The sequence below is a fragment of the Pipistrellus kuhlii genome, unplaced genomic scaffold (genome assembly GCF_014108245.1).
Source record: "Pipistrellus kuhlii isolate mPipKuh1 unplaced genomic scaffold, mPipKuh1.p scaffold_m20_p_15, whole genome shotgun sequence".
In the NCBI taxonomy this organism is placed as follows: Eukaryota; Metazoa; Chordata; class Mammalia; order Chiroptera; family Vespertilionidae; genus Pipistrellus; species Pipistrellus kuhlii.
This window is the reverse complement of record NW_023425460.1, coordinates 23568783-23594545: the sequence shown is the minus strand read 5'-3', so window position 1 is coordinate 23594545 and position 25763 is coordinate 23568783. Positions and strand designations below refer to the sequence as shown.

The window sequence follows — 25763 nt, the reverse complement described above, 5'->3', positions numbered from 1 at the left end:
CCTGGGCACTCAGATGGAATTGAAATGTGACCTTCTGGTTCATAGGTTGATGCTCAGCCACTGAGCCATGCCGGCTGGGCGAAAAGAAAATTTGAAAATATTTAATTAAAAGGAGAACTGCAACTGATCTTTGCAAGCTACGAGTTTCTGATCCTGCTAGAGCTACCTCACTCACTCCCAGGGTTTACAGCCCCAGCTCTGCAGTATTTACATAGACCACTGCATAAAGAATCAAGGAAGAACCAACTACTTAGGCTTCCAAATCATTTAATATGCCTGCAGCGCAACTATTATTTAAAATTCCGTTCTGTTGCCAACATGATGTTGGCATTAGTATGTGGTAATTATAATTTGTATTCTTTAACAAACTTTTATTGGCAGAAGGTTTATCACATACAGACATTATATGTAGACATTAAAGGGTGATATTAAAAACGCTCTCAGGAAATGAAGGGTTAAGTTTATGAGACAGATGACTTTGTGATTCAAAAAAATGTCTGACATAGGCTACAGCTTTGTTATTTATGATTTGAGATTGTCATGAATAGACCCCTCATCTGGTTGAGAATTTTAACTACCCAGTTTCTCTATGGAAAAATTGCTCTTCAGACAGAGTGTGAATGAAATATTCTGTCCATTGTGGGACTGCCTGCTCTTGTAGGGGATGAGAAGAAAGGGTGGCATTTATGGAATTTGGCTGTCCCGTGGAAAGGGGTGTGTTCCCCTAGCTGCAGCTGTGGTGTCTGCCGGGAGCTAGTGGGGAAAGGGTGACTCTACGAAGCCCCAATATCAGTGTTCAGTGCTTGGTGAGGGCTTCAGAGGTTGGCTTTTGTAGAGGCCATAGCTACAACATTATGGGAGAGACTTACTGTGGGCCCATGATGAGGACCACTGGCCATGTTTCTGTTTAAAGAAGTTGGGTGTCAGTGGTAGGATGAACTGCTTCGCCTGCCCATCACCCACTTTCTTGGGGGGCGTCTCTTGGATCACAAGCTGGGGCTGTGTGAAAGGAGAGAGACACCTGAGGTTCGAGTACCTATACATTAGTTCCCAGTTAGGGTCCTCATAATAACATTGTCTAACATGGGAAGTGTGATGCCGGAAGGGAAGGAAGAGGCCGCACCCGGTGGCTGGGAGGGCGGTGCACTGTCAGACACAGCTCCAGCGGGATGGGCTGGGGCCTCGGGAGCAGAATAGCTCTGGGAAGATCAGAGAAGTGGCTTTTTGAGGTGAACGCCTACCCTTTCCTTTATGTATTGTTTTAAACTTTACTTCCTGTAGAACTTAGAAGAGCCTGTCTGAAGTTGGAAATGCTTTTGCCCAGGCCATGGCTTTCCAGGTCACATGTGTGCCCTGGAGCCCCCAGCGCGGTGCTGCCTGCGGCGATGCCATGGGGGTGGGGGAGTTCTCAAGAACGCTAGCCTGGAACTGGGAAAAGATGCCAGGCTTTGTTTGAGTTGCATTGAGGTTCTAATTTGTTTTTCTTCAGCTTGTTCTTCTAACTCTTAAGCCTTGGTCTGCACCACGTTCTTTGAAAGTCTTTAATTATTGAAGTGGACATGACGTTTCCCTGGGGCAGGGAATATGGGCAGCCTGGCCCCTGGCAAAGGGGCCTCATAAAGACGTGTTTCTTAATCTTTTTACCTTTTTTAGGTTTAATTTTTCCTCTTTGGTATTAAGGGAGAAAATATTTACTCATAAAACAAACTGAATTTATTAGGCAGCTTTTAGTTTGTCCTTCTTTTTGTTAGTTATTTGATCATAGCTTTGGTCAGCAAGAGATGGCTAGTGTTTGCAACTGGACCTGATAAAATTCTTCCCAGGCAAAGAGTATTAAAAAAAAAATTGATTTGAGGGAGTGAGAGAGGAAGAGAGAGAGAGAGAGAGAGAGAGAGAGAGAGCGAGAGAGAGAGAGAGAGAGAGAGAGAAAGGAGATTTGTTTCATTTACTTATGCGTTCATTAATTTTGGCAGTTAGATTGACCAGAAGGATCAGGATAGAAGCTGTTTCTTTAGTCTGTTGCCTCACACACATGATATTCTTTTAAAAAGTGCAAATAAAGACCCAGTGAGTGAAATGAGCGATACGCTTAAGATACGCTAGAAAAAACTCACCAACTCCAAAATGTGTGCTTTTCCTGCTGTGTCATGTTATCCTTACTGTTCATCCCTTCCCAAAACCCAAACTTCCATTCACACCATTTACTGCATCTAGTGTAGGCACAGCCCTTACAGCCCTCACAAAGAAATACCATCTCTGTGCATTGTAGATTGTTTTTCCTTATTTATGTAGATGGAAAGTGATCACAGGAAAGTAAATATAAGTTTGTGTGTGCTATTTTTTTTTTTAACCAACCTTTACCTTGACAAAGGTTTAGGAAGAGGAGCCTAGGGATTGCGAATTGGGGAGCTCTGATGGTGTGGGCTTGGGGAAGTAGAAGAAGGGAATCAGGTGCTGGAGCCACGGAGAGCGACGCAAGGGGTCCTCAGGGTCCTCGGGCTCAAAATACGGTTACTCTGTTCTTCCCTGTGTTCGTCCCTTCATTCATTCCTTCTTCATTCAGGTAGTCAAGCATTCACCAAGCGTATCGAATGGCTGAGTTTTCAAGCTCTTTTTGGTGCTATGCAAGAACAAAAAGTATGATAAATTTTATATGCCTCTTTTTAATGGGAGGAAAAGGAAATTGGAGGAAATGAAAATATGTATATTATAGCTGTTTAAGAATATTGCTCTTATAGTACCAGATGCTTTTTGCTTACAAAAATAGGATGTTTGATATATTTTAGAAATGTATGCTCAAGGCAAAAGTGTTTTAAAAACTGTGAGGTTCATACCTTATTTGCTTCTTTTTCAAGTGAACTAGACAAATGTTCTCACACTCCTCTCCCTCCCACACCTGAAAGGTGGCAATGTGAGTAAAATGGGAGGCATAGCATTTTGTCATTTCCCGAAAGCAGACATCTAAATATGAAACATAGTGATGAGGTAAGAGATAGTTTATATGTTTAATATTTATGAAAAGTCTAAAATCTAAGAAATGTTTGAAGTGGGAAAGAATACTTTCTCCCCTTTATAAAAGAAATGTTTAAGACATTTGTGTTAACTGTGTGTTTCTATTTTTTTTAAAAGTCCACTTTATAATGTATCTAAACAAGGATCCCAAACTCGAATGCTTCTTGGGGCCAGGCAAGCAGCCTACTTTGGTGAACTAGATTGGATATTAGGTAAGAGCAGGTCCTGGGCCCTGTAACACACCAGAGAGCTGCCTGCTGCTTATAACAGGAGCAGTTGCCGCTGCAACCCCTGCCCCGTTGTCCGATGGCGCCCCCGTGGGGGTGGAGGGCAGATCGTTCAGTTTTCATAGAAATACAGTTTTTTCTAAAGGGCAACACCATGCCTTACGGGTCAAATCAAACCTGCCTGTGCATTTGACTCAAAGGTCACCACTTTGAAACCTCTTGGCTTTGTACCGTTAAAATATGTTGTGTATAACCCATAATAATCAACTTGGTGTTTTACATTTAAAAATAAAAATTTCATTGTGAAATTTTTATTTTTAATTACGAAATTCCTAGTTGAATTTGAATGGAGATATCTGCAGTTATGGGTTTGGTTATAAATGCATAGCATAGTGCCTTGCATACAAAAGTTCTTTTTTTTTTCTCTCAAAAGTTCTTTAATAAAGATTTGTTCTTTAATAAAGAGTTTAATAATCCATAACCCTTCAGTTAGAGAGTCAGAGAGAAACTTGAGAGCAGAAGACTCTGTCAACAGAATAAAAGACTGTCAACAGAATAAAAGAAAATCAATGTTTCCTGGTTGTAGTGTCCTTCACTGTCTCAAGCAAACAGAAAAAGCATCTGTTTTAAAAAATGAAGGAGCTTCAAAGAGGTTAAGGTAAAAAAAAAAAAAAAAAAAAAAGAGGAGGGCAAACTCATTGAGTACTTTTCAGTGTGAATCTTATTTTCTAAGTGATTGCTTTTCTGGTTTAGCTTCTTTGATGTTTTGTTTTTGTTATCCTCTTGCACTTCTGAAAGCCAGAAGTCCAAATTTTCCCACCCTGTCCATGTGTTCTTGGAGGCAAATAAGAACTTAAGCAGAAAAAGCATTTATGGAAAGAATGCCCAGCAGTTACCAAAGGAAGTTAGGTTGCCAGAACCACAGAGAAAACGCTTCCCCAGGAACAGTGGCCAGCACCGGGCCATGGACGTGAGTGAAGATGGCCCTGTTGGCTCCAGCCAGGCCCTGGTATAGAGTTATCTCACGCCACTCCGCTGCATTCTGCTCTCTCCCTGCCTCTGTGTCACTAGCTTCAGATTCAGTCCTAGATGGACACATGACAGTCTGAGCCTTGGTGACTTGTGCACACCCTGGTGGCATTGCTGGAGGAGACCATGCTTTCCTTCTCAGCATCTGTGACGGGGTACAGGCCCCTCGAAGAGATGAACGGTGGGTAAATCTCATCCTCGTATGTTCTCTCTTGCTTATAAAGTGCTGCCTTGGCATTAGAGTTGTAGAACTCTGAGAGCTCTGACTCTGCTTCTGGGTGTGTGGCCGCCAGTGGGAACATCTGCTAAATTCTGATTGTCTGCGTGCTTGTGTTGTGGTCTGATCAGCCCCATGCCTGTCAAGGGTGTGTGATCCTAACACCTGGAGCACTGGTCTTGTACTAAATTCAAATTCATGCTCAAGATGTGAACACAGGTTAACACCACCCAGGCCACAAAACAGACATTTTCCAGTCCTCTAGAAGCCCCATGTGTGCTCCCCAATATGACTTCCCCCATTCCTCCAGAGATAACCACAGTTCTGAGTTATACCGGTCATGTCCTTGTAGCACATGTCTTCCATTTAGCACTCTGCCAAATCCTTTCTGCTCGTTCAAGACTGTGTCCTGTTCAGGGAGTGCATGAAAGCCCAGGTTATAAATGGCTCAGGTTCTGGCTATGTGACTGGGACAGGAACGTGCTTGGGTGCGAGGGTGTTGCTCTCTGCACTTCAATGTCAGATTGAATGACAAGTCATTGTGCTTGGCCCGGGGCCTGGTGTCTCATGACCCTGCGTGATGCCTGCTTCTCTTTTGGGCCGAGCCCCCTCAGCCTCTTATGGCACTTTCCCAGGGAGGCGTGGTGTGAGGGCCGGCCTCAGAGCCCTGGGAACTGTCTCCACGCTGCCTTTGGCACTGGGAGGTAGCTTGCCAGGCCCTTCCTTCCGAAGCATACACAAGTGTAATTAGACACCCTGCACCTGTGGATCCCTGTAACGCAAACCCAGCCACTCTGGGACTGATTGCATGGGAAACGAGCTCCATTAAGAGTCTCCTATGTAAGAGGATTTGACATGGTTTCAGTGTCAGGGTGTTTTAGAGAAGGGCATTTTAACTGGTGTAATGCATTCCTTTAATTGAGTTAGCAGCCTCTCAGCATTGCTTTGTTTCAGTGTGCGCAGGATGCCCTACCTGTTGGCCCAGCCTGAGCCATGGCAGTCCAGCCTCCCATCTGCCCAGGGAATGATGGACTCACAAGCACTGATAATCAGGGGCCGATCATGAGGCTCTTAGTTGCCCCCAAGTGTCTAATGAGAAGTTAGCATCTGCTGAGCTGCTTATAGTTCATGAATGAAATTATTGTTCCAAGGCTCTCAAGGCGGACAGTTGAGGCTGCAAATGAATGAGCTGCTGAAGCTGCCGGGAACTTTGTCACTGAGGTTTTCTTTCGCCAGGAAGCGCTAGAACCCACCTAGTAAGGGTTACAGCAGTGACCAGATCCGGGGAGGGACGTCTGTTTCGAAGCTGGAGCACCAGGAATCATGGGCAGATGTACAGGGAAAGGGGGGCATATAGAGAAAGCCCCTTCTGCACCTACACAGGATGGAGACAGCATGGTCTCTCACCTGTAGGAGGGGATACAGGGTACAGGTGTGTATGGAGGGAGTGTTAGTCAGAAGTGTAGATACCAAACCCACCGAACCACAGTCTATGGGCATAGAGGCCAGGAGCCTTTATTTTAATCAGACACCTCGACTTTGGTGCACAGCAGAGTCCTAGAATCTCTGACTTGGAAAGTGGTAGTTTCATTCATTTATTTGGGTGATGGTTAGTTGGATTGGGGAGAGACTAGGACTGGAAAGAAGAAAGAAGGGAAAGAGTGGCCTTGGTCTTATTTGTTGATCAGTAACTCTGGCCAGTGTGTCTCAGTTTGTTGAGCATTGTCCAGAGAGGTGGCTGGTTTGATTTCCGGTCAGGGCATATGCCCACGTTGCGGGCTTGATTCCCAGTAGGGGGATGTAGGAGGCAGCCAGTTGATGTTTCTCTCTCTCATTGATGTTTTTCTATCTCTCCCTCTTCCTTCCTCTCTTTAAAATCAATTAAAAAAATACTTAAAAGAGATTATATTAAAAAAAATACAGGTAAACTAGGGTGGGTGTTTCACACTCTCATTATAAGAGACTCAAATTTTAAGTCACCCTTTTGTGAAATGTTCTGAACCCAGATGAGATATGCTCTCTTGTGGCCTGGAGATGCCACTGCATCTCTCCTCCTCGCTTTGTCTGGTTGGGGAGTAGCAAGCAGGTCAACTCCTTGAGTCCTCCGTGGGGAGAGGCCCATCTGAAATATTAGTGAGCAGAGACCAGCTGGTGAGCCCTGAAACTGGCTCTAGTTATATTTCCAGTCTCATTGATTCCAAAAGTGAAATGCTTTTTGTTTTTTTAATCTGGCATCCTCCTGTCTTTCAATTTAGCTAATAACTTAGTTCTTCCTATATCAACAAAGAATGGAATTGTCAAGAAGCGGATGAAGTGCCACATGAATTTCTAGTTTGGTTTAGGGTGACCTTTCATTAAGTCACTGTCTAAAGTCAATGTGTTTGGTAGCTGCTTTACATTTGCCAGTGTTTGAAGAGAAACATAAAAAAAACTGGCATAAATGTGGCCAGCTAAGCCCAACTCATTCCTGAAATGTCAGTCACAGTTGGAGCTGGAAGGAAATCTAGAAATCCTCTAATCCAGCAGGGAGCTCTGCCAGTTGATGCTAGCTGTATAACCTTGTGCCTCAGTGTCCTCAGCTGGCAAATGAAGGTAGTGGTACCTACTTCATAGTGTTGTCATGGGATCCTAATGATATCCAAAATGCTTGACTAATATCCAAAAGGCAGTAAATACTCATATGCCATATTACAGGTGAAAAGACAGACTCAGAGAAATTCTGATTTGCTTGAGGTCATATCAATAGTTCAGAAACCAAGACTTTTAACTCCTAGTCGTGAATTTGTTCCTATGACTGTACCAGTTAACTGGTTCTTAAAGCATGGGTTTAAAAGTTTAAATCTGTTCAGGATAATCACTAAAATATATGAAGCTCTGTTTAGCCTCAATGCTCAGAGATAATTCTTGACTAACAAGGTGTGATTATAGCATAAAAAGATGAACAGAACAGCAGGACTCTTCTATGCCAACAGTTGTGTTCCCTTGCCAAGTAATGCAGCCTTTACTAATGGCTGTTAGAAAAGCTGTGTATCAGGATACAGAAGATGTGTGTGGACCGTGATCACAGCTGTGTGAAAACACGACATGAAAAACAGAAGGAAATTCACTGAAATGATGGCGTGTAAGGAATGGGGTTATAGGGTCAAAGGATATGATGCTTTTGTGGTTGTTGTCAGATCTTCTGCTGAAGGGGCTGGGCCACCAGGAATGTGGGGAGAGGGCCTCTGACTCCATTGACTCCACTTACACTTGTCATTGGTGATACTTTTTCCTCACTTTCTCAGTGGCTGGCATTAAGACCTGGCAGTTGTATTGCTGGAATCAGTAAGAAAAACATTAAACAGCACACAGTCACACATCTGTACAAATGATATGTCTGAATGTATGTATATGTAGCAACCGAAGGAAAAATTGTGAAAGTTCCCACTAAGAAACCACATTCTGGCTGAGCTATTTGCACCTGCTTTCCCCCTCTCTTCTGTCTTAACAAACTCTTCTGTGTTTAAGGAAGAGGTGTCAGATGCTTCCTCCTGTTTACACAGAATTGAGATTGCTTATAGTTTTACATAAAGGAGAATGGATTTTGTTTTTGGGAACTTCTGAGTGATGGAGTGAGTATACACTGAAGATATCCTTGTGTCCTGCGTGGCTAGTAAACATCCACTCCATGGTTTGGTGTCCCAGAGCTCCCTAGATGAGAAGCTCAATCCTTCTCTGCTGGTGAAAATGCTTCCTGTGGCCTTGGGCAGGCACAGGTTATGAGAAAGCCTGCTAAAACTCTATTGATAATAAACAGTGAGTACTTGGTATTAGTTTACACTCAGACAGACCCATATGACCTTGGACAAGTTACTTCACTTTAGGGTTCAGTTTCCTTACCAGGAAAAAGGGTTTAATTCTAATATACCTGAGATTTGGCCAAGATAGCTATATTCAATCCTTTCTCCTTTTCTCCAAAAGCAGGTTGGGTATCCATTGCATGTGACTGCTTGTGTGGGTGGGATAACAGCTATAGCAGCACACACACAAGATGAGTGATCGCAAATGACTTGGAATGACAGTTCTGGTTGTACCTCTGGCAGCTGGATGGGGGCGCCTGCGGGGTTGTATGGTTGGTTTGGATACTGATGTTGCTTAAAGAAGCAAAAGCAAGTTAAAATGAAAGGTTACGGTCAGTAGAACAACATTTAGGGGTTGTCCTGTTCAAACTTTGTGTTTTAGCAACAGGTCTCTGATATGTGATGTGTGCCATGTTAACCAGTGCGTTAGCATCATGGCCTGTTGTAGGTCAGAATTCTCTTTCCTAGGTTGTCCATCTGAATGGCTCGTTGCAGGGCAGTCCTCAATAGCTCCCAGACCAGTATGTACTTAAGTGCAATGAATATTGTGTTCAGGCCTTGAAATTTCATGTCCTTGAACTCTGACAGAATCCAGTTCTCTAGTTAATCAGGAGGGATGCCAGGTGCCATTTTCCATGGTGTGTTTGGCTCATTCCAAGTTGCTTATCTGGGGTATTGCAGGCACACAATTTAAGCAGCCAGGAGTAACTTGTTTTTTAGGCAGGAAGCTTCCAGTCTGAGAATTACAATAGATTCCTCACAGGGAAAGGAAAACTTGTGTGTGCCTTTAAATAAAATGCCCTTACAATTTAAAAAATAACCAGATACACAGTAATCATAAGAATGGGGATGATGATGATGTCAGTGAGAGTTCATGGAATCATTTAGCACATAAAGTTGTCAGCCACACGGAAATTGTCGGGTCCAGGTGAAGGAGCAGACACACAGGACAGTGTAGTGATCACTAGCATAGACCTAGAGCCAGAATTTGGGTTTAAATCAGGCTCCACCCCTTAGTAGCTGTGTGGCAAGTAGCTTGATTTCCCTGTGCCTCAGTTTCTTTATTGTCAAGATACAGGAGGAGGTAATAATAGTACCCGTCTCTTTGGGTGGCCGTGAAGATTATATAAATAAATATAAGTTAATTGCCTGTAACTGTGTCTACCACTTAATAAGTCTATGTGTTAGTTACCTCTATAACCCTAATACTCACCAAGTTCCACTATACTTTAACCTTCAGTTCCCATGGGTTTCTCTTGTGAGTAGAGGCACTGATTTCCCTCATTTGTGCAGTGAATAATAGCCTTGTGCAGTGAGAGAGTGTTTTTGGAGCAAAGGGCAGGCATGCTTACAGCTTGTTATAAAACATTTGGGTTCCCTAAGCACATACAAACTCATTTTTTTTATAACAATAAAATCACTTTTCTGGTTGTCTTGGTTTGGCTTTGCTGTTAAAATTGATTTTATTTATTTATTTATTTATTTATTTATTTATTTATTTATTAAAATATATTTTATTGATTTTTCACAGAGAGGAAGAGAGAGGGATAGAGAGTTAGAAACATCAATGAGAGAGAATCATCGATCAGCTGCCTCTTGCACACCCCCTACCAGGGATGTGCCCGCAACCAAGGTACAAGTCCTTGGCCAGAATCGAACCCCGGACCTTTCAGTCCGCAGACCAGCGCTCTACCACTGAGCCAAACCGGTTTCGGCTGAAATTTATTTATTTATTTATTTATTTATTTTGGCTAGTTCAAATTTTAGATCAAGCTCTGATTTATACATTTACATCTTTTCTTTGCATTTATTCCTTGAAAGCACATTTTCCTCTTTTTATTAAAAAATTAACATTTAAAACATATCTAGTAAAAAGTTAATTGACTTACTTTATTTTAAAATACTTTCAACATTCTTGTTACTCTGTACTCATTATTGTGGATATCTAACAAATTGTTTAGTAAATAAGAAGTACTAAGTTTAGTATCCTATATTGAATATTCAAACACTGGAAATGCTTGCTTCTGAACATTTTCTGTTAGTGTGTGAATAATGTCAACATTTGGGTCTTCTAGCAAGATTAACAGCACTCACTGCAGAGTCAGGATTGCATGATGCACACTATGCATAGCTTACTTATATTAACTTTATTTGCAAGATTGGCTCAGCATTGGCAGCAGACAGGACCATAAACAGACGCTTAGAACATGGTCAGAGCTACAAGCAAGACTGAGTGGATTCGGGCAGCTTTGCCTCTACATGCTCTGGGCCCAGTTCTCAAACATGTTGGCCCGAACCCACACCTCCATCTGTCAGCATTCCTGCTCTTGCTTTGGCCTCGATGTCAGTGAATTCTCTGTTGATTGCTAAGCAAGCAGGAGAATTATAGTATTTCCCCCCCCCCCCTATTTCTGGACTGGTTTTTCTTGGTGTTCCCAAGAATTATACATTTCCCAAGGAGTTCTGGGAAGGAGTTCCTTCCCATTTTACTCCAAACGATCTCCCAGTTGTCATTGTTCGCTGCTCTCTCTGATCGCACATCTGAGCACTGCCCCTCTCCTCAGTGTGCTCCAGCCACGGTGGCCCCTTTGCCTTCCGCAGATGCACCAGGCACAAGCTCCTGTGATGCACCTGCTGCCTCCTCCACCTGGAACACTCTTCCCCTGTCACATTTGTCCCTTCCCCTTCTGTTGGGACACACTCACATGTCCCTCTGAGATGAAGCCTTTGCTGAGGCTGACTTAGATCAAATAACCCTTCCTCCAAGCACTCCCTCCCCCCTGCCTCCTTTTTCTCCAGGGCCCTGATCACTTCCCTGACACCCCCTGAGGGTGCACCCTGCTTTATCCTCCATGCCTGGCCCAGTGCCTGTTGAATAGTGAGAGTTCTGTAAATACTTGTCAAATGAGTGAATTTTCAAGATTACTCAGGCAGTTTTATAAGGAACAAATAGGAGAGGGGGAAGATTGGGGACAGAATTAATTTGGAGGCTATTACCATGGTCCCCCTGAGAATTGGTAAGAACCTAAACCAAAGGGTTAGAGAGGAAAAGGAAGTCAAGAGACAGGGTGGCTGGGGTGTGTTTCTGATGGATCTCACTTGAGAATGGAAGAGAGGAAAAAGAGAGCCATCTGGAATACTCCCTGTTTCTATCGTGCAATAGGTAGATGATATTTCTGCTCAGCTAAGATAAAGATTACCCGTGGGAAAAACAAACTCTGAGCATTTCTGTTATAAAGCAAATTGTATTAACAGGTTGCGAGAATAACATTTCTGCAGTTTGTGTTTATCTGAAATATAGTTTCTCCAAGGCTTGGAATAACCCGTGCATCAGTGATGATGTTAATTTCAGGTCAAGTTTCCTAAAATGTTTTGAAAGCTAGCCAGGGAGGGAGGCTTTGGCCTCTAGGGAGTTTATATCTTTAGATGGAGAGCTTTTTCAGTATCTGGGAGCTAAACTAGAGTTTCTGAAGGTCTGAATACTTAATTAGCTTTTCAGTACCTTGAGTCACTGACTCAATATTTTGAATATGAAGTTTACAGGTCTTCCTTTTTACAAATGTTTCCTTACCTGAGGATGGTCTTTGGAGCAGAGACCTCAACCACATCCTTTCTTCCACTGGTGCAGCCCTGGATTGACGCAGGAGGCCCCGTGGTAGGCACTGGCTGGGATCAACAGTTTGTTTGTGAGCCAGGTCCTGCCCTGTTTCTTTAAGGCTTTGAGTCAGGAAGATGGTGAACTTCATGAAAATCTCTGTTAACTCCACTTCCAGTGTACTCATGTGGAAGGCTGTCATGGCACATTGTTGAGTGAAAAAAGCAACTTGTAGAACATCTTGTGTGTCTAGAAAAAGGAGGAAACATAGTGAGCTAATGTGTTAACAGTTGTAGGAGGAGCAGGGAAGGACTTTCACTTCCCAATTTATATTCATTGGAACTCAATTTTATTCACTCATTTAACTCTTATCTTAAAAGAAAAACAAACTAGAGAGCCAGTGGCTCTGTGATTCTCTAAACGGCTCTGCCAGGTGCAGCCCCTGAACCATGACAGATGTCTGTCTGCCCAGGGACTGCTGCCACCTGCCCCTGGCCCACACTCGCCCTGGCAACAGCTGGCGTGGGCTGAGAGGTGGCTGTCCCTTTGGATGAGGCGTGCACCTTCTGGTTTTTCATATCCTCCAGCTGACCCAGTTGCCCTCCCAGCCTAGCTTGCTTGGCATTGAGCTTCAGCCTTAGTTTTACAATGTAAAAACAAGGGGAGTGCTTCTTAAAAATCCCTAATGTAAACTTTTCATTAGTTTCAGCTTGCTTCTCGGAACTAGCAGATCTTGGTGAGGTTTTGGTGTGTCCCAGCATGGTCTTTCTCCGATAGACATGTGCTGTGCGATTGTGCATCTATTTCTAACTGCCAACGGTGTGATATATCTCTATTTCTTGAATATGACCAGAGATGTGACTTGAATATGGCCAGAGGTGTGACTTTTGCGGGTTTGTTTTCTTCCACAACCCCTTAATTGGGATAGTTTCTGTGGTAACTTGTCTGTGGTTGTACAGCCAATGGTACAGTAATCTGTGTAGAGATTCTGAACTCCCATCAGCTATGCTCTGAGACCCATACTTAGTCCCTGCTTCCCTCTGCATGATGATTCAAGACCTTTCAAGTTCTTTCAATCCTAATCCTTAGAGTTGATCTCTGCCCAGCTGCCTCCTGGCCACTCCTCACAAGGCAGATTGACTTGGACTGGCATCTAGGGGTCAGGTGGGTGGGAAATTTGTTGGTTGTGTGATGCTACTCTTTTTTATCCTTGTCTTATATGACCTGACAACTCTGGTGGTTGTGACTCTTGTTGAAGTGAGGGAGATCTCTGTCCATCTGTCATCTGTCTCTGATGCTCTGTTAGAGGGTGCTGTCTACTTGGGACAGCCCCTAGAGTAGGGGTGTCGAACTCAATCAGAGAAGGGGCCAAAATCTAAAATCCAGCCTAAATCGCGGGCCGAATGGTTTACTGAACAGTCATAAACTGTCATTGTGATGGAAACGCAGCGGAGTGCAGTGATGACAGCGCGGTGCGGGCCACATTGCAAGGCCTGGCGGGACGGATTTGGCCCGCGGGCCTTGTGTTTGACACATGTGCCCTAGAGGGTGAGGTGACTTTTTTCAAAATCTTTGTTGGAGGTTCTTAGTGCCAGTGTCCTAAAGAGATGGTGATCATTTTTCTTGTGGTATCTACTGGAATCTCATACAAATGCTAGTCTTTATGGCCCATAATATGCCACCAGGATTGTAGAGGATAGATTAGGTTATTTGAGCCACTGTTTTCTTCATAATTCTTGATTGTGACACCCAAAAGAAGAGTGAAAATTGTATACTTTTTTTTTCATATCATTTTTTAGAATCATTCTGTCTTATGTCAATCTTACCTTTGTTCTTTGACACTACTGAGTCCTAATAAAGACTCAACATACTAACTTTCCTAAGGATACCTCCATTTTAGTAGAAGGCTTTTAAAGTCTTTAGGACTCAAAGCTCTGAGTCTCACACACCTTGTGACCAACGGTGACTCAGTATTATGATCGGTTATGTTGTATGTAGCTGTTTAATCACCACGTAGGCTGGCTATGCTGTAGGATGTGGAGCAAGTAGCGCTGAGGTTGTCCATAGAGAAAAGTAAAAGTGAGGACAGACCAAGAGATGGCAGGCGTACTTGGTACATTATACCAAGACCCTTCATCTCCTTTGCTGGTTTCAGGGACCTTGTGCCATTCTTATATTGGGACCTATCAGAATAATTTCATCTATTGTTCTGAGCATAACCAAGTATTAAGATGAAGACTAACAAATGGAGTAGTAATTAAGAAGATAGACCTTTGTTGGCACTTTGACCTAATTAATACAGAGAACCCATGCAAGAAGAGTAGCTTTAGGCCTTTTATTGAGTGACTTGAGTTTAATGCATGATATTAAGCGCATGTCTTAGAGCTGTTAGCTGTCATATCTAATCAAGTCAGATTCCTAAAAGCTGTGATTCAAAGAGGCAAGCATGAACTTTTCCATCTGCCTTACCTTGCTGAGGTCATTGAAGAATCCTAAGCTAGAAACTGTATAAAGATGTATGGTCTTAAACTGAGAATAGCCCTGACTGGTTTGACAGTGTTAAGAGCATTGGTCCTTAGACTGAATGGTCTTGGATTTGATTCCCAGTCAAGGGCACATACCTCGGTTGCACATTCAATCCCCAGACCCCAGTCAGGGAACGAGTGGGAGGCAACCAATCAATGTGTCTCTCTCACATGTGTGTTTCTCTCTCTCTCCCTTCCTTCCACTCTCTTAAAAAAATCAGTGGAAAAAATATTCTCAATCCTTGGATGAGGATTAAAAATAATAATAATAACAATAAACAACTGAGAATAAAAGAATATAAGATTTAGCTTGGGGCAAAAGTGGATTTTTTTTGGCCTCTAAATAGCAATAATACTATAATATAATAACTGTGGTTTTCACTTACTGAGTGCTTATGCATATCAAGAATTAAATGTTTTTTATACATGATCTTGTCTAATCCAAAAGTAACTCTATGAATATAGCCACATTTTCTAGATGAGACAACTACCGTATTTTTCGGACCATAAGACCCACTTTTTCCCCCCCAGAAGTAGGGGGAAAAAGTCCCTGCGCCTTATGGTCCAAATATAGCCTACACATATACTTTTAAAAAAAAGTTTTTTTACTTGCCCGGCTCTGTGTGGTCTCTGTGTGCTTGCCCAGCTCTAAAATGGTTCTAAATGCTGCGGTTTACTTTACAGGGTTGATTACATGTGTTTATGACTGTGATGTTGGGTTTTAATGCACATAAAATATTTTAGGACACTATTTGTTTCAAAATCTTTTTTTCTTCATTTCCCTTCTCTAAAAACTGGTGCGTTTTATGGTCCGGTGCGTCTTATGGTCCGAAAAATACAGTAAGTCACAGGATAAACACCTTGACCAAGGTCATGCAGTTAACTCGTGAATGTTAGAGCTGGCCTGTGAACCCAGGTGGTTTAGTGCAGGTCCAGAGTCCTAACCGCTGACTTACACTGTTTCCCTTAAATGGATGATGAAACCGCACTAGCCAAGGCTAATTGTGGACAAGGCTAATTTGACTTCATTTCAGAATATTTAATGTCAGCAAAAAAACCACTATGCCATGGTTGGCATTGTGGCTGTCTTAGTTTTCTAAGCCTGTTGTAGCAAAGTACCACAGACTTGGAGACTTAAACAACACAAATTTATTTTCTTTCAGTTCTCCTGGCCAGAAATCCCAAGTCAGTTTCATTGGCAGAAACCAAGGTGTTGGTAGGGCTGTGCTCCCTCTGGAGGTTCTGGGAGAGAAGCTGCTCCTTGCCTCTGCTAGTTTATGGTGGCCGCCAACATTCCTTGGCGTGTGGCTGCATTATTTCAGCCTCTGCTTCCTGGTCACATTGCCTTTTCTTCTGTCTTGTGTAGATCACCCTCTGCCTTTCATTTATAAGGACATTTAGGGATCCTCCTAATCAAGATCTTTAACTTAATCATACCTGCAAAATCCGCCCCCCCCCCTGTTTTTCCCCCCCATATAAGGTAACATTCACAGATTCTAGGATTTAGGACATGGGTATCTTTTGGGGGACCATTATTCAGTCTACCACAGTGATAAATAGAAAGAGTTAGGACTTTCAGTCTGCCTTGTAGGAATATGCTTAATTTTAACAATTTCTTAACTGATGCTTCATTTCAACAATTCCCTAACTGTTCTGCAGGACACAGATGCTAAAAATGTGAAAAAATTCCATGGCCAAACAGATTTGAGAATTACTGAATAATATGTTTCTTTTAAAGGAAATTCACAAAGTACAATGAAGGCTTTGAAAATCCTTGTGACAAAGAAAGCTGCTTAACTTAGTTGAACTCAGAATTCCCCAGACTTAGTTGAATAAAAAACACTTCATTTTAAAGGCAATACCTATTAACATGTCATGAAGTGCTTAGAACATTCAGGATGTATTAGTTCTGGTGTACGTAGGCACCTCTCACCAACACCAAGAGGTGTTATCAGATAGGACAGCGCCCTGAGCCATGGGAGAGGGCTGTCCCCAACCTCAATCCTTGTTTTCTCATATAAATTAATTTATACTCAAGAACTTGACTGCATTGTGAAAAGCCAGTTGATTAAAGCAATTAAAGCATGCACCTTTATTGAAATAGCAAAGCAAGCAAGCAAACCTATGTCTGGCTTATGAAGCACAGACCGGCTCTCAGCTAATCTGAAGAGCAAGTTGGCTAGGAGTCTGAGATGTTATATACCCTCCTGTCTGTAGGTCTCAAAATTCCTCTGTGAATATTCTGGTACAGATTAATTCTAAGGTCCCTTTTCACTTCATTGTGGCCTTCCCAGAAATCAGGAGAAGCACCTGGCAGCTTCATCTTGCCAAGACTTGAGACTGCTGGCTTCCCTGCTTAGGGAGTAAAACTGCCCCCCTTCCCCCTTTTCCCTTCCCTCCCCCTTCTGCATTATCTCCTTAGGGAGGTTTTTTAACCATTTTCTCTAGTGTCCTTGGCTAGAGAAGATAATGGTTTGTTAGTTACAAGCTGGCTGCTAATTGCCCACACTCTTTGGCCTTGTTTTAACTTTTCTGTCTCAGTTTCCCTATTCCTCCTGCCCTGGAATCCTATAACAGAATTGATTGGAAAGGACAAACATGTAGGGTTTAGGCAGAGGTAGAAGTTGTCAAAGGAGGCTGAGGAGGAGGGTTAGAGAACCAGGTGGCCAACCTGAGCCATACAGTAGGATGGCCTCCTGGGTTGTTGAGCATTTCAGTCGGGAGACTGGCCTTTGTAAGTCAAGAACACTGTTGAGGGTTAGGTAGTAACTCCAGTCCGGCAGGAGTGGAGGGCTGGGAAGGAAGGGCAGTAGGGAATTAGGTTAGGGTTGGATGTGTTGGAGGAGGGGTAGGTAAAGCTGATAAAAGCAATGCTGTAGGATAATTAGTTTGTCAGCTACACACCGATTAGATAAAGGAATCAGCACTGTGGTTGCTTCACTGGTGCCTGGAGAGACCATTATTAGCTCACCAAAGATGTCTGCATATGGTAGGTTTTTCCATAATGGAGAAAAATAGAGAGGAATTAGTGATTAAGCAATCTATTTGCTTATAAACAATACACTTGAAGCAATAAAAGACACAGGTCTTAAAATATGTACCCTGCCTTGTAATTATGAATGTGTATGGTTTCCTTTTCTTGGAGAAGAATCAGAGGTGAACTTGAACTCCACTCAGCTGGAATGTCACACAATCCAAGTTAATGGCATATTAATTTTTAATTTGGTTTTCATAGGCTGTCTACAGTCAATTTCAAAATTATTTCCTGTTGAACTTCCTGCATGATCCTCTTTTGGCGGTGATTTTCTTTGAGAAGTTGTGGTGCTTCTGAGATAATTGATGGCATGCAGGGGTCTTCAAACTACGGCCCATGGGGCACATGCAGCCCACAGAGGAGTCTGATCCGGCCCGCCAGGATTTTGGGCAGTGAGCGCAGCCGAGGTGTTACAGTAGGAATTAGTAGTTCATATAGTCCGGCCCTCCAGATCTCTGAGGGACCGTGATCTGGCCCCCACTTTAAAAAGTTTGAGGACGCCTGGTAGAGAGACTCACTGAGCCGAGGCTGTGTTGAGAAAATAATCCTGGGAACTCTTCTTGTTTTTCATTGGTTTCTGTCATCTTGAACGTGTCATTTCTTTTACATATAAGTAGGAGACAAATGCTACTATTCCTTAATCCACATGCTTTATAAAAAGGGAAGCATAGCTCTAGCTGGTTTGACTTTGGGGATAGAGTGTCAGCCTGTGGACTGAAGGGTTTTGAGTTTGATTTGGTCAAGGGTACGTATCTCCGTTACAGGCTCGATACCTGGCTCTGGTTGGGACACATGCTGGAGGCAACCAGATTGATGTGCCTCTCTCACATTGATATTTCTCTCTGTGTCTCTTCCTCCCTTCTACTCTCTCTAAAAAAATAAAATAAAATAAAAATAAGGGTAGCATATTCAGCCAATAGTGGTATGACTTGAACTTTTTAAAAAGCACCCTGTTGCTCCTGAAATGTTTCTGGGCACAAATCACCAATTCTTAAGTAGAGCTGTTTTTTTTGTATTGAATCAGCCAGCTTCAAACGTTGTGATGTGTTTGGTTCAACAGAAATGGCGAATAGCCCTCCTGTACCTCCTTTCTACTTCAGTCTTCTCTGGTGAGGGAACCTTCTCAGTAAACCGGAGTGCTCTCTTCTGTGTCCACCAGTAGGTTCCTGTCAAGGGGCCTCTATTGTGACAGTGATACCCACTTTGTGGTGGAAACAACATTTCATTAAAGAGAAGTTCAAGTTATTTTTTATCTGTAAAATGAGGATAAAGATACCTGCTTTATGAGTACTGAGGCGGTGTAAGGGATGCAGTGCAAGTTTTGTGTGTTCTAAGCAAAGTCTGTTAGAATCTGCTTATAAAACCCCATCTCCTCAGGTTTGACTGCAGTGGTTTGTGCCTTCTGTTCGTTGCTACAGAGTGCTTTTGTTTTGTTTTGTTTTGAGCAACCAAACCTTTTTGGAAGCAGAAACAAAAGAGAGAAAACCATTTGGGCTCCTTCCATGTCATCCAACCAACCAGGGGACACGCCAGCACCTCTTTCAGAGACCACAGCCTACAGAAACCCCAGAGGAGAAGTCACTTCGAAAGCACGATTGGGAATGGTCTCTCTCTGAGCGCCTCAATTTCAAGTGTGCCAGGGGCAGGGCCTGTGGTTCCCGTTAACATTACCAAGCTTGTCCTACGGGGGAAAAGAACTGATGCTCTGCATGTGCTTCGGTGGAATACTGCCATGTCATCCTCAGGGCTAGTCATGTCCCCTTTCTTTGACTTTATGGATGCGGGACACAGGCTGCCATTTTCTCCTGAGCATGGCAGCGTCCACCAAGGCGGCATTCATTTTACTTCTCTTATTCCTCAGACAATCACTTATTTATAAACCCAATTATTTATCAGCTCCAAATAGAAGAGGACGGTAGTTTCAATAGATCGAACACATCAGTGAAATTAAAGGGCCCACATTTCACGTTTGCAGATGAGAAGGGGCTTGTGGCATGCCCCGTTCCTTGGGGTTCATGGCGTGTCTGAACTGAGCTTCTGCAACCAGGATGCTGGCCTCAGCCTGGCCCTGCACATTCTTTCTGTTTCCCCTGTTTATTCCCATCTTCAAAGCATTTCGCCCTCTGAAACGCCAAGATGGTGCTTCAGTTGACTGTTACACCAAGGATCTATTTTGGTTCTCTTGGACTTTGCAGTGAGACCTAACACATTGTCTGTTCTTAGCTTTTCAGCAAAAGCTTTTGATTTAAACTTTCTCTTAAGGAAAAAACGAAATGTGAGCAAAAAGGAAACTTAGTTGCAGCTGAAAATCTATCTCTGAGAGGGAAACACATGTCGGGGAATGAAGGAGGCCCTCAAACCCGCTTTCCTTCCAGAAGCAAGATAGGGCCGTGGTGAATAGAGTGTTTGGTGGCGGGTGCAGAATTACCTTGTCCGGGGCTCCGGCTTCCTGTGTTTGGGATGGGGTTTGTGAGAGCAGGCCCTGGTTCATCTGCTCCATGCCTCCCCACTTGACCTGGGTATTAAAGTCACCGCTTCTGCTCCCTTCCCTGTGAAATGAGGACACTAGAGCACCCCAGGCACTCCTCGCATTCACTGCTTGTTACCTGATGTTGCTGTTATTACTTTTCTACAAGTTATGTCAGCATGTGTAAGGACAGCTGAGAAGTAAATAATGTCAGAACGTGCACATCCCAGAGTATTCTCTCCACCTGCCTCCTCTGCACGTGAGCATTAGTCACACTTCGCATCAGGGCTTCGCTGGGAAGCAGGTCAGTCCCTACAGAACTCCTTTCCTTACAGCCAGTGGGGTTGTTTTCTGCTTCACTTGCAGGTTTGCTTTTTTCTCTGAACCGGTTGATAATTTTTAACAACTAGATGTATAACAAGTGTATCTACTCATCTCTGCTTTAAAAATAACTTGACTGAGGGCCAGCCCAGGCCTGCGCTGTGGACGTGCTGAAGTGCAGTGCCTCTCGTCCCTGCTGTCCTCTCCCTCCACGGCTCCCGGGATGGGAAACCAGCCGCAGCCGGAGAGAGGCTCAGAAGCCAGGCTGCCAGCCTGCTGCAGGCGGGGTTTCCAGCTGAGCATAATGTAATGGAAAATCTAAGTTTGTCTTGAAATGCTCACTGCTCTGCGGAGCGTCAACATTCGGTCTCCAAGATAGTCTGGGTGCTAATGTTATTCTCCTGCCCTGCCTTTTATGATAAAAACTGGGAGATTAGAAAACATTTTTTTTTTTTTTGCAGTTCTCATTACGTTACAATAACCAAAAACCCTGCATGAATGGTAGCTGAAAGATAAAAATCAATTAACAGAGAAAAATTGGGACTTTCTGAAAAACATATTAATATATTGTAATGTGTAAGTTATAGATAACATAACTTTTTATATTTTATAAAATATATGTGACATATTCATATATAATATACATATGATATGTAATATGTAACTTCATACATTTTAAATATTACATATATAGCTTTTCTGTTTTCTCACAAATTTTTCTTTATGGCACTTTGCTTTTACTTTGACTCATGTTACTCATTGTTTCTCACTGCCTTGACCTCTTTTTTTTTAAAACAAATAAATATGCATATTTTCTGCTCTAAGCCCAGATTGGTGGTATCATAGAAATCCTAGTTTTTTCCCTTTATTTCAATCTCTGGGTTTCTCATAATCTGTCCTTAAACAGATTGGTGGTATCATAGAAATAAATGAAATAAATTAAGAAATAAATGAATGGCAGCACTTCAAAACAGTGATTTGTAAATAAACACATATGCAGGTCAGATCTTTTTGAATTTTTAAAAATAATTTTAAGGAGAACAATAATTGTACTTCTGGCTATTTTTCACACATCGAAGCTGAGGAATTTTGTTTACATTCTTCTCGGATGCCATACAAGTCTTTGAAGCATGAAAAGCGGAAGTCCTAGGGTGGGGTTACCTTTACTTTTCTTTCCCACCAGGTCTGCTCTGGCTGTTGGAACTTCCGGCTGTGCCTTGAGAACCTGATGTTAGCGGGGGCGGCCCTGGGAGGATTGAAAGAAGAAAAAGGACCGGGTCTGCCCAGAGGGCTGGGGGGGGGGGGGGGGGAGAGAAGAGGGGGGATTTTAGGCCAAAGTGTGAGACACGTAGACTCTTCCACCTCTGGGAGCCAGCGCCTTGAGCGTTTCCTATTAATCCCTTGTTGGCAGGAAACTATCAGAAACTCTCTTGAAGTGAAGATACTGCCAATGGTAGTGCTTTCTTCCTGGGAGATGTGCTTTTTAGCAGAAAAGAAAACATCAGTCCAGGAATCAAGTGCTTTTTTTAAGTGGATGAGTCTTACAGTTTGGGTCTAGTCATACTTTTGGAGGCTCCACCCTGCTTCTCTAGATTAAATTTAAAACAAGCCTTTCTTTCACAAAACCTCAGAGTGGGTGGCTTAGCCAGGGGCCAGCATCTTTATTACGGTTTCAAGGATCTTGGCCTCAACTCCTGGCCTGGCCTCCAAATAGGGCAACTCACAACTGCCCTGGGCACTGAGAGTATGACAGATGAGGTAGCTCGCCAAGCTCAGTCTTCTTCTTTCACACAGCCAGGACTTTCTGGGGGAGGGGAAGGGTGGAGTGGAAGAGAGGGGAGGGCTCGAGATCATGGCAGAATTAATGTAAGATACTAAATTCCTAAAGGAAGATGAAGTTATGTTGATGTGCCACACTTAAGGCAGTAAAGTGCAAAATCTTTACAAAATTTTCAATAGGAGTTTTTTAGTTGCTTGAGTTAAATTATTATGGGAGGTAAAAAAAAAACACACTGCAGTAAGTATTTTAATTTAGAAAATCAAAGACTTATATGATAATGCCTCCACTGGAATAAGTCTTTACAGGTGTAGCAATAACCATGATAAAATTTAACCAGATTGGAAAGCAGAAGATATAGGAATAATGTTTTTGGTCTTATCATCTTCCCTTCCTGCGATCCTCCAATTTTCAAATCTTAAACCTTTCTTAGGTCTCCAGTCCTGGCTGGTCCAGCTGCCTTGTAGTTTTCACCTGAGTGTATCCTAAGCATGTTAAACAGAGCTGCACCTTGGTCTGCTCTCTCTCTCATCCCCTGTAGTCACTGTGGATTCTGCTTTTAAAGTGATCTCGCACCCACCACTGCTCCCTGTCTCCCGGCCACCGCCTGGCTCATTGCTTGGGTGGAATTGCTCCCCGTACTCATTGTGACTCTTCCATTCTCTTGATGAAACACAAACCTGGTAACTCACACTCCTTCCCCTCAGAAAAACCAAACAAACCAACCTGCACCACCCAGCTTTTCTGTAACTTCCCATGATTTTACACTGAAATCATAACCTCACAGCCTCAAAGTCCCCAGTGCCTGGTGCCCTTCCCTAGCCCTCCCCAGTCCTCCTCCCTCTGCGATTGGCCGTGGTGGCTCCGTTTCTGTTTCTTAGGAAATGGCCTTCCCTTCCACTTTCCTCCCTCCTTTTAAAACTTTTGTTGACTTCTGTTGTTTTCTTGTTCTCCCCTTAATTCTGTGTTGTCAGGTAAAGCCTTAGTGAGAGACCACCTTACCGTATCACGGCCATCCCATTGGCAGTACTTACACCTCAGCGGTATATTCCAGTACCTAGCACAGTGTCTGGCGTATAGTACAATAGATACTGAATTGTATTTGTCAGGTGAAAGTAATGTTGTTTATAAACATTTTAAGTGCTTCTAAATAAATAAATGGCTAGTGTATGTGTGCACCTGTGCTGGTAGCAGACGCTGCTCGTAGGTGACCACTCCTTCCCCCTGGCTGGCTTCTCAGTGTGCATTTTAGGCAGCTAGGCAGCTGCTTCTGGCTGCTGGTCTTTCTGAACCGCCATGTCCATGAAACCTGTTGGCCATTGCTAGTTTAGCAGACAGAAGCATAGCAATCTGGATGTTTAGTTCTTGTGTTGATCTTTAGACACATCGTGTAAACTTATGTTTAGTTTGCACACCAGTCTGCTGTGAGTGATCAGATGGTAAGATAAGATATTCTTTCTTGAGGATAAAGTAAGAAACATTGAAAAATTAGCAAAGCTTATTCAAATATAAGGTTGTATAGTTACATTTACTGTACTTTGATATAACAATACTCATCTTGTGATCCGCCACTCTTTTTTGGTGACTAACATGTAAATTGTTGCCCTAGTGGGTTTGGCTTAGTGGATAGAGTGGTAGCCTGAAGACGGAAAGGTCTTGGGCTTGATTCCTGTCAAGGGCACATGCCCAGGTAGTGGCCTTGATACCCGTGAGGGGTGTGCAGAAGGCAGCCGATCAGTGATTCTCTCTTGTCATTGATGTTTTTAACTTTCTCCCTCTGAAATCAATACAAATATGTTAAAATGAAGAAATAAAATGTAACTTTTTTATTCACATAAATCTGAAATTTAATCACAGGCTTATCCTATCTATATATGGGCTTTACAACAGGGACTGTTTTTCTTTCAGAATTAAGTTGATATCTTGTTTCAGTATGTACTAGATGTTTACTTTTTATTTTGCTAGACAAGAGTACATTTCAAGGAGATAGAATGCAGAATGTCAAGGAGAGGCTAGTTTTTGTTTAGTTTACTGTCATTCTGTGGCAGTGTTTCACAGGGTGCACCCTGGTCACCTGTATCAGGAACACCTGTGGGTAGTTATATTACAGTTCCCACCCCCACGGCTTACTGAATCAGACTTTTTGAGGCCTGAGAATCTGCATTATTAAGCTCCAGAAGTTTGAGAGCCTCGCCCATGTAATGCCTGATATATTGTGCACTATTAGTAAGTTCTGAATGGGATCTGTAAAGGATGGCTCACTCACTGACCTTCTCAGTCTCACCTGAGCATAACAATGACATCAGAAAGCAAACATACCACTTCCAACGCTGCCCAATAAAAGGCAAAGCTATTGATTGTGGCTAAGGCTGGAAACAGTCCGTGACCTTGTTCAGCCGGAGCACAGATCAACAAAGGGCATTGTTCCCAGAGGCTTCACACACTGGTCCCCTGGGAACAGTGGCCCTTTGACCACAGCTGCCGTGGGCAGAAAGGAGCGAGGCAAGGTTCTGCTCTCCTCAGTGCCGAGCGAGGGCCAGTCCTGCAGTGAAGGGCGGTGCTTCTGATTTCTCCCTGTGGCTGCCCAGCAGGACCAGGCCGGCAGTGACCTTCACCTTTACATTCACCTTCACCTTCACGTTCACTTTCACCTTCACCTTCACCTTCACCTTCGCCTTCACCTTCACCTTCACCTTCACCTTCACCCACTATTTTCCTGTGCTCTCTGGATACCCTGGATGCAAGGGGAAAATTTGCTCTGAACTGGAAGGCAGAAATAATAACAGTGATTTTAAAAGCTGGCACTGCCAAATGGGTAGGATGTACTTTACCTACATTAGCTCACATAATCAGCTTGAAGCTAGGAGAGCCAGGATGTCTATGAGAAAGCATTTCATGGCAAATCTGAACCCTGGTCTGGTCTACTAAGGGAGGTTACAGGTCTCCACCTCTGTTCACATCAAGGCTTCTCTGTGCGTTCTGCTTCCTTTTCCTTTATGGTACTTACGGTGAAGCTCTTGCTCTTCTTGGATTCAGCTCCGCAGCCTCACCTTCCTGATGGTACGATGTGGACGATAATTATGGTCCAGGAAGTAATCCTGAGCTGCTACGACTGTCTCCATCAGGACACTCTGATCTTAGCAAATGCTGCTGCATGTTGTTCCACTGACATCTTGGTCCCACCTAGGTCAACAGGGAGATGCTGAGTCAGTGACGTGTTATATCCTGAGAGGGAGAAGGCAGAGAACCCAATGTGTCAGCACCGACACCATCCCAGGGGAGCCTGCTCATAAGACTAGTGTCTCACAGAGTATATTCTGAGAAAAGCTGCCGTGTGGACATCCTTAGCAGAAGGAGGGTTTGAGGTTTGGAGGCACTTGTTCTGAGCTTCCAAACTTTTTGCCTGTGGATTAGAAAATTACTCTGGGGAGAAAAGAAGGTTTGAACTAAGGATTAGGTAAGGTCAATGCAGGGTCCTGGGTTATTTGGTGATCTGCTTTAGTCATTCAGTTAGAGATATTAGAGAAATGACAGATGGATAAAAATTAAAAAACCCAGAAGGACGAGCAGACCAGATAACTTCAGGTGTTGTTTTAAAGGACTCAGAGACTATGCCAAGTCAGATCGCTTATTGAACTAAGGCTGTTCAATAGACTATAGAATTTGAATATCTTGTAAACCAGATTATAATTGGACTACCAGTAAAGACAGTAGGGACAG

At 43.2% G+C, this 25763-nt stretch overlaps 1 protein-coding gene across 1 annotated transcript in view; it reads left to right on the top strand.

The window, feature by feature from the left end:
• Window positions 1–25763, top strand: part of SGMS1 (sphingomyelin synthase 1) — a 219155-nt gene that overhangs the window by 44169 nt on the left and 149223 nt on the right. The gene's annotated exons all lie outside the window — the stretch shown is intronic.